The sequence below is a fragment of the Schistocerca nitens genome, chromosome 9 (genome assembly GCF_023898315.1).
Source record: "Schistocerca nitens isolate TAMUIC-IGC-003100 chromosome 9, iqSchNite1.1, whole genome shotgun sequence".
Lineage (NCBI taxonomy): Eukaryota > Metazoa > Arthropoda > Insecta > Orthoptera > Acrididae > Schistocerca > Schistocerca nitens.
The window spans coordinates 13321044-13331307 of NC_064622.1; positions in this window are offsets into that span (position 1 = coordinate 13321044).

The window sequence follows — 10264 nt, forward strand, 5'->3', positions numbered from 1 at the left end:
GTTGATCTTTTGGCAGACCTTTTCAATGTTCTCCTCATTTCGCGATGTTGAAGGGCGCCCAGAACGAGCTTGGTCTTCAACACACATCTCACCACGTTTAAAGCGCCCAAACCACTCGAAAACCTATGTGCCGCTCATAGCGTCCTCCTGGAAAGATTCTTGAAGTATTTGGTGTGTCTCCGTTGCAGTTTTTTTAAGCAAGAAACAAAATGTAACACACACTCTTTGTTCTTATAAAGTTGCCATAACGACTTCGCAGAGGTAACCCGCCAACAGACAGACAAACACAATACCACACCTGCACGTTCAGCTCTACACTGACGCCGTCTGCACAGCTGTTTCATGAGGGTCTCAACTAACACCATCTAGCGTGAGAACCATGCACTACGTCTACGAGTGGCAGCGCCCTCGGAGTCCGGTTTCTTTTGGGTCCCCCCTCGTATAATGAAGCACACCTTTTTTTAAACGTTATTATGTCACTCTGCAAGTTGCATTCACGAGCTCTTCAAAATACACAAAAGAGCCAAAGAAACTGGTATACACCTGCCTTATACCGTGTAGGGCACCAGCGAGCACATAGTAGTGCCGCAACACGACGTGGCGTGGACTCGACTGATGTCTGAAGTAGTGCTGGAGGGAACTGGCGCCACGAATCCTGTAGGGCTGTCCATAAATCCGTAAGAGTACGACAGGGTGGAGATGTCTTCTGAACAGTACGTTGCAAGGCATCATAGATATGTTTAATAATATTCATGTCTGGGTGACCAGCGGAAATGTTTATACTCAGAAGAGTGTTCCTGGAGAAACTCTGTAGCAATTCTGGACGTGTAGGGTGTCGCATTGTCCTGTTGAATTTTGTCCCAAGTCCGTCAGAGTGCACAATAGATGTGAATGGATGCAGTTGATCAGGCAGGATGCTTACGTACTCGTCACCTGTCAGAGTCGTATCTAGACGTATGAGGGGTCCCATATCACTCCAGATACGTAAGCTCCACACCACTACAGATCCTCCACCAGCTTGAACAGTCCCCTGCTGACATGCAGGGTCCACGGATTCATGAGGTTGTCTCCATACCCATACATGTCCATTCGCGCGATACAATTTGAAACGAAATCCGTCCGACCAGACAAGATGTTTCCAGTCCAATGTCTGTGTCGACGGGCCCAGGCGGTGCGTAAAGCTTTGTGTGCTGCAGTCATCGAGGCAACACGAGGCTCCGAAAGCCCATATCGATGATGTCTCGTCGAATGGTTCGGACGCTGACACTTATTGATGGCCCAGCACATAAATCTGCAGCAATTTGCGGAAGGGTTGCACTTCTGTCACGTCGAACGATTCTCTTCAGTCATTGTTGGTCCCATTCTTGGAGGGTCTTTTTTCCGGCCGCAGCGATGTCGTAAATTTGATGTTTTACCAGACTACTGATATTCACGGTACACTCGTGAAATGGTCTACGGGAAAATGCCCTCTTCATCGCTGTCTCGGAGATGCTGTGTCCCATGTCTGGGCGCCTATTGTAACATCAAGTTCAAACTCACTTAAGTCTTGACAACCTGCCACAGTAGCGGCAGTAACCGATCCAAGAACTGCGCCAGAGACTTGTTGTGTTATATATGCCTTGCCGACAGCAGCGCCGTATTCTGCCTGTTTACATACCTCTGTGTTTGAATACGCATGCCTATACCAGTTTCTTTGGCAAAATAATTTTATTTAAAAAAGCGGATAAAGTGGCATTAGAAGCCTTCCTAAGAGACAATCTCCATTCCTTCCGAACCAACTATGCAAATGTAGACGAGATGTGGCTCAAATTCAAAGATATAGTAGCAACAGCAATTGAGAGATTCATACCTCATAAATTGGTAAGAGATGGAACTGATCCCTCATGGTACACAAAACAGGTCCGAACGCTGTTGCAGAGGAAACGGAAAAAGCATGCAAAGTTCAAATGGTTGAGATGGCTCCGACCACTATGGGACTCAACTTCTGAGGTCATCAGTCCCCTAGAACATAGAACTAGTTAAACCTAACTAACCTAAGGACATCACAAACATCCATGCCCGAGGCAGGATTCGAACCTGCGACCGTAGCGGTCTTGCGGTTCCAGACTGCAGCACCTTTAACCGCACGGCCACTTCGGCCGGCATGCAAAGTTCAGAAGAACGCGAAATCCCGAAGATTGGCTAAAATTTACAGACGCGCGAAATTTGGGACGAACTTCAATGCGAGATGCCTTTAATAGGTTCCACAACGAAACATTGTCTCGAAATTTGGTAGAAAATCCGAAGAAATTCTGGACTTATGTAAAGTACACAAGCGGCAAGAAGCAGTCATACCTTCGCTGCGCAGTGCCGATGGTACTGTTACCGACGACTGTGCCGCTAAAGCGGAGTTATTGAACGCAGTTTTCCGAAATTCCTTCACCAGGGAAGACGAATGGAATATTCCAGAATTTGAAACACGAACAGCTGCTAGCATGAGTTTCTTAGAAGTGGATACCTTAGGGGTTGCGAAGCAACTCAAATCGCTTGATACGGGCAAGTCTTCAGGTCCAGATTGTATACCGATTAGGTCCCTTTCAGATTACGCTGATACAATAGCTCCCTACTTAGCAATCATATACAACCGCTCGCTCACCGATAGATCTGTACCTACAGATTGGAAAATTGCGCAGGTCGCACCAGTGTTTAAGAAGGGTAGTAGGAGTAATCCATCGAACTACAGACCTATATCATTGACGTCGGTTTGCAGTAGGGTTTTGGAGCATATACTGTATTCAAACATTATGAATCACTTCGAAGGGAACGATCTATTGATACGTAATCAGCATGGTTTCAGAAAACATCGTTCTTGTGCAACGCAGCTAGCTCTTTATTCGTACGAAGTAATGGCCGCTATCGACAGGGGATCTCAAGTTGATTCCGTATTTCTAGATTTCCGGAAAGCTTTTGACACCGTTCCTCACAAGCGACTTCTAATCAAGCTGCGGGCCTATGGGGTATCGTCTCAGTTGTGCGACTGGATTCGTGATTTCCTGTCAGGAAGGTCGCAGTTCGTAGTAACAGACGGCAAATCATCGAGTAAAACTGAAGTGATATCAGGTGTTCCCCAGGGAAGCGTCCTGGGACCTCTGCTGTTCCTGATCTATATAAATGACCTGGGTGACAATCTGACCAGTTCTCTTAGGTTGTTCGCAGATGATGCTGTAATTTACCGTCTAGTAAGGTCATCCGAAGACCAGTATCAGTTGCAAAGCGATTTAGAAAAGATTGCTGTATGGTGTGGCAGGTGGCAGTTGACGCTAAATAACGAAAAGTGTGAGGTGATCCACATGAGTTCCAAAAGAAATCCATTAGAATTCTATTACTCGATAAATAGTACAATTCTCAAGGCTGTCAATTCAACTAAGTACCTGGGTGTTAAAATTACGAACAACTTCATTTGGAAAGACCACATAGATAACATTGTGGGGAAGGCGAGCCAAAGGTTGCGTTTCATTGGCAGGACACTTAGAAGATGCAACAAGTCCACTAAAGAGACAGCTTACACTACACTCGTTCGTCCTCTGTTAGAATATTGCTGCGCGGAGTGGGATCCTTAGCAGGTGGGATTCACGGAGGACATCGAAAGGGTGCAAAAAAGGGCAGCTCGTTTTGTATCATCACCTAATAGGGGAGAGAGTGTGGCAGATATGATTCGCGAGTTGGGATGGAAGTCATTAAAGCAAAGACGTTTTTCGTCGCAGCGAGATCTATTTACGAAATTTCAGTCACCAACTTTCTCTTCCGAATGCGAAAATATTTTGTTGAGTCCAACCTACATAGGTAGGAATGATCATCAAAATAAAATAAGAGAAATCAGAGCTCGAACAGAAAGGTTTAGGTGTTCGTTTTTCCCGCGCGCTGTTCGAGAGTGGAATGGTAGAGAGATAGTATGATTGTGGTTCGATGAACCCTCTGCCAAGCACTTAAATGTGAATTGCAGAGTAGTCATGTAGATGTAGATGTAGATGAGTGTAAAAATACGATATTCGTTAATAGACAAGCAAAGTGTGGCGTGTATTACTAGGCAAATACGATTTATTGAAGCTGAGTCAGATGCCTTGGTCCTGAATTTTGAACAGTTAGAAGATTGTAAGTTAGTCTAAAAATTTGTATCAGTTGGCTCTTAGAACAAAACAAAAGAGTTTTTGCACATCCAGTACCCTTGTTCCTCTTGAAAATTATCTCCACTGGCAGAAGGACACGTCTAGATTAGCGTTAGAAACGCTGGCGGCAGAGCTGCTGTCTGCCCTGCCTCAGCGACGTCAGGTAAAATTTATGATATGATATTTCCATGCATTTTCACTAGCTCTGCTTCAATATATCCACAGAGATGTGGTTACTTTTCCGTCCCGTGTGGAGTTTAGGAGATCCTGACAACGCGGTGTCGTGTTCCTCAATTGACGCGAGCCTTTGCAGCGCCGGCCTTCGTCACGTGTTCCGTTTGTCGGCCAGACACCGCGACTAGGTGGGAGCCGGTCGGTCAAGTCCCTCGTCGCTTTTTCTCCGTGAATTCTCTGTTTTACGTCACCGTGAAGTGATCGGTAGCAGTCTCCTTACGGTCTTCGTGTTGTCTTTCCGTCACTTTGGTTAGTTGGAGAAAACTAAATTTATTACTTGCTGATATCACACAAGGTCGTAGTCGTAGGATTAGTCGTCGTATTCATCCGTGGGTCACTTTTACAAGGATAGTTGACATGTCATGGTTACAAATTAAGAACAACAGCAGTATCGTCGCTCATGTATAATAAGCGTTTACGTACATACAGGTCCAGATTGACAAAGATGGGACAGGAAGCCGGCCTTGCCTTTGTATTAGGCACCACCCCGGCGTTTGCCTGCAGTAATTGTGGAAAGCCGTGGAAAACCTAAAACAGGGTGACCGGACCAAGACCGGAGCAGCTATCGTCCCGGATAGGCCTGTTTAAAACAGTGCCACGCGCTTCGGTCTGTCTCTGCTAAGTTACTTAATAGCGTACAAAGGCAAGTACTGCAATGTACACTCATTACCCACTGCTCACGTCACACACATTACTTTACACTGTGACACTAGACAGATCAGGACCACAGCGACGCCGCTTGTTTTCAATTTTCTATACCACAATTTCCCATTTTCTTTCCAGAAAAATTTAGGCATCATCCCAGCATAGTGAATGAGGTATTGACCTCAGGAAGAGTATAAGTTGTTACTGCTATACACTGCCGACCACTGGCAGTGAGGTTTTCCAAAGAAGAAAACGGAAAGAAGAACATTACATTGCGAAGGTGTTGTGTCAAGTGATAGAGATGTTTCATTTTTACTATTTTCTTGTGGTGCATTTCTTATCGAACCCCTATTCTGTGTAATGTAAGTGGCTGTTCAAAACGATAATCTGAAACAGCCCAGCTTTTTGAAATTTTCCAGCGTGTTGTCCACTACAACATAAATTTAATGTGGGTTCTTTATATCGCTAAACAGCTTAGTAAAAACCTTTTTTAATGACACACTAGCTTCGCCCTGCTCATTCGTGTCTGATCCAAAGCTAGAATGGAACATCGTTTTTCGAGCGCCGGGTCCTGCAAATCGGTCTTCTTTGAAAAAAATACAGACAGAAAACGAAACTTATCGCGGAGGTACATGAAACAGTCTCCACCTTTGAGTAAAGCCTTGGCAGACCGTTGTATTTGGTCTAATTTAATAAGCAACTAACCGGTGCTGATGGAGTTTTCCTCGAACTCACCAAATTCTAAAGAAGAAAAGCCTGAACGGTTGTCATAGTAGCTACAAGTGTAACCGCAGTCACCAAAATTTCAGCTTCATGTTATTACACTACTGGCCATTAAAATTGCTACACCACGAAGATGACATGCTACAGACGCGCAATTTAACCGACAGGAAGAAGATGCTGTGATATGAAAGTGATTAGCTTTTCAGAGCATTCACATAAGGTTGGCGCCGGTGGCGACACATACTACGTGCTGCTCGCGTTGGTCGAGATCCAATGACTGTTGGCAGAATATGGAATCGGTGGGTTCAGGAGGGTATTATGGAACGCCGTGCTGGATCCCAACGGCCTCGTATCACTAGCAGTCGAGACGACAGGCATCTTATCCGCATGGCTGTAACGGATCGTGCATCCACGTCTCGATCCCTGAGTCGACAGATGGGGACGTTTGCAAGACAACAACCACCTACACGAACAGTTCGGCGACGTTTGCAGCAGCATGGCCTATCAGCTCGGAGACCATGGCTGTGGTTACCCTTGACGCTGAAACACAGACAGGAGCGCCTGCAATGGTATACTCAACGACGAACCTGGGTGCACGAATGGCAAAACGTCATTTTTTCGGATGAATCGAGGTTCTGTTTACAGCATCATGATGGTCGCATCCGTGTTTGGCGACATCGCGGTGAACGCACATTGGAAGCGTGTATTCGTCATCGCCATACTGGTGTATCACCCGGCGTGATGGTATGGGGTGCCACTGGTTACACGTCTCGGTCACCTCTTGTTCCCATTGACGGCACTTTGAACACTGGACGTTACATTTCAGATGTGTTACGACCCGTGGCTCTACCCTTCATTCGATCCCTGCGAAACCCTACATTTCAGCAGGATAATGCACGACTGCATGTTGCAGGTCCTGTACGGTCCTGTCTGGATACAGAAAACGTTCGACTGCTGCCCTGGCCAGCACATTCTCCAGATCTCTCACCAATTGAAAACGTCTGGTCAATGGTGGCCGAGCAACTGGCTCGTCACAATACGCCAGTCACTACTCTTGATGAACTTTGGTATCGTGTTGAAGCTGCATGGGCAGCTGTACCTGTACACGCCATCCAAGCTCTGTTTGACTCAATGCCCAGGCGTATCAAGGCCGTTATTACGGCCAGAGGTGGTTGTTCTGGGTACTGATTTCTCAGGATCTATGCACCCAAATTGCGTGAAAATATAATCACATGTCAGTTCTAGTGTAATATATTTGTTCAATGAATACCCGCTTATCATCTGCATTTCTTCTTGGTGTAGCAATTTTAATGGCCAGTAGTGTGTTAATTGAAATAGTGTATGAGGTATACACTGCCTCACAAGGAAACTGTAACAGCCAGTGGACACGGTCGGATGTCAGTCTGCCTTCGTACACGTACCGAACATCAGCGACAATACGAGTGATTAATGCTGCAATCTTCTATGACAGGTGGAGGGATCAGCAGAGTAAGTTAGTGATGTTCGGTTTTTGTGTTTTATGTTGTTACCAGGCCTGGTAGCGTCAGAAGACGCGCGAACACCTTGAGATGTTGAGTGAGCACAGCGTTCTGAGCACCAGACACATCTTGAAGGGGACCCCATTCTGCATCTCCGTCTAACATTCTGCGTGGTGTCTGTTTGTTCCGCGTCGTGTCTCCCTACCACTTTCGCGCAACGACGCTCTGAGCGTGTTTTTAGGGAATTGACTAGTTTGAACCTGGGACCTGTTACTGGCAAGGAGACGCCAGACCTCACAAGACATGTAGAGTTCAGAAGAGTTCAGTGAGACTAGCGATGATATAACCAAATACTTAATGATTTCAGCGTCAGCTCCACTGCACTCCCTGTAAAAGAATCTTAATACTAACTAAATTTAGTGGAAGGGGTTCAAGGCTTTCCTATTTTTAGTTAGCTGGTAAAATAACGTCGAAAAAGCCGTTAAGTTTAACATTGGAAATTTTATTCTACTCACAAAACATTGTTTATAAATTGCACTATTGATAAAAGGAAAAAAATTTAATACAGGATGATAAAAACCAACTGCGTTCAACAAAAATGTGAACGAATATTCCCTGAATGGGTTTCCAAGTTCTATAATGACCTATGTCATATCAATCTATAATCTATGTTTAAGTTAAGTTTCATAAAAGAGAAAACTATCAAAATGGTGTAGAGTGACCCTCAATTATCTTTAATTACTTATTTAACTTGTCGTAAATTACAGTGGCTGATGTGGCTTCTCAATAATTATATAACAGAAAAATCATCGCGTTTCAGATTTTTACTTCAAGTAGCAAATGTGAATACCACGAAGTTTAATTGACGATCGACACTAGTATTACGTAAAAAGGGGATGTAACAGATGAGACTTCTGCAGTTCTGAGTGAAGCCTTATGCGCTCATATGCGGCATTGCGTGCATTGATTACCTTGTCGGTGTTTAGGCAGGGTCAGTGGCGGCTGGCGGCGCAGCTCCACACACCTCGCCGTCTCAGTAGCAACTCTCCCGAACGTATCCTTACTACTGTTTACCGAAGTTAGTTTAACAAAAAGGTATCTGGCTGTGTTTTCATCTGACCAATCAGGGTCTCAATGTTAACCTTAAGCTCTGCCTACAAAAATTCTGTCTATCCAATGAGAAACGTTATACTTTTCGTGGTGGGGCAATGTTTTTAAAGTTTGCTACGTAACAGAGACGCGTATAGTCTCACACTAAAACTTGCAGCTGGTGTGGCCTTTTTAGTGTTTTCGTAAGATCTATACTGTTCTTCTGGAGGGCTCTATCTTTTAACATGGGCTGGGGGATGCTCTTGGCGATCAGCCTGCTATGTGGGTGTCCGTCCCTTATCGTAGGGCCTCCTAGCCTACGCGATTCTGCTCTCGGCTTCTGTTCTCGTTTCTCCCCTCAGAAGGTATGACATGCATTTAGGCGTTCTTGTGTTAGTCTGTGGTATTCCATTTGCTCACTCGTTGATCGTATTACTTTGGTTAATTTAATGTCACGATTTATTCGGAGCTATGTGACATACTGGCAGATTTTCTATCAGGTCAGGGTTCTCATGGAAGGTGTTGGATCTGCCTGACACCTTACATCCGTTAGGCCGGCTGGTCGAATTGTGCAATATCGAGATTTATGGGGCTTTCGCATGTGACAGTAGCCCACTGTTGAAGTATGTGGGGATGTGAGGGCAGGCACGCAGTCGAACAGTACTCCAAGACTGGACGAACTAACGTATTGTAAGCTATTTCCTTTGTTGAGGGACTGCATCGCTTCAGTATTCTACCAATAAACCGCAGTCTAGAGTTCGCCTTACCCGTTACAGCACGACCACCAGACAGGTTATGTAAGGGAGCTCCTCATGCGACAACCCTGCCCCACTACCGTTATCCAGGATACGGAGGACCGGCTACAACAGTTGTGGGCCAGCGTGCCTCGGAAGAAGGTCCGACAATTTTATGACAACCTTCCCGACCCAATCAGCGGATGCACCCTGGAGAGAAGGGGAGCAACGCCATACTGACAAGTGCGTTCCTGCTGCCAAGTTCTTTGTAAATGTGACTCGATATTGTAATCACGGAAATAACATCACGTATCCACCCAAACCGCGAAGTTTCATTTCGTTTCCTCCTCCCGTTATGGGCGCTCCAATCCCTTACGTCAGACCGTGCACACGGGGTGGTTCAGCTGCCCCTGCGGATGCCGCTTTGTACAACCCTCAATTCTATAAGTGCTCTTCAGAAACTACGGGTGAGATTGACATATTCTCTTTCTCGCTACGCGCAAACTGTTACCGCTACAGAAAAAATCAGTCTTTTTGACGGAAATTTAATGTAGTTAAAATTTTTACTGGACACGTTTTCGTCAGAGATCGTAATTTTCGAGAGAAAAACGTACAAAAGTGACTTTCAAACGGACACCCACTCCGACACTCAGCCTATACCTGTCAGAATGTGTAGTACTTTCCCACAGCACTGCTTCCTACCACTGTAAAGAAATATATGACTGCACGAATTATTTCTCGTATTAGAAATTTTTTGGTCTTCACTGATGTGCCTTATTACGCTACCAGTTTAGTCGGACAATTAAAAATTACAAGAGTGACGTTTGTATAAATTTTACCTAACCATTTTGTACATTTTAACCATATTAAGTTGTACTCGTCAAGCCTTCTGATTATCAAACTATTACGCTTATAAGGGTTAAGTTTGGATCGAACTATCAACGTAATTAGTTTTAGCGTAACGTTTACAAGAGCCGTTTCTCTTTCGTCACTCTCACACGCTCGTTTAAATTAATTATCGTAACGAAATAGCCGACCATGCTGATGGCGTAGTAGCCCAATCAATAGAGACCACGAAAGGTAGAACATCGGGAACAGTTCGTGTGGTCGGAATTTTTTGTAGGGTGGTAGGAGAGAGTTCAAAAATGGTTCAAATGGCTCTGAGCACTATCGGACTTAACATCTGTGGTCATCAGTCCCCTAGAACTTAGAACTA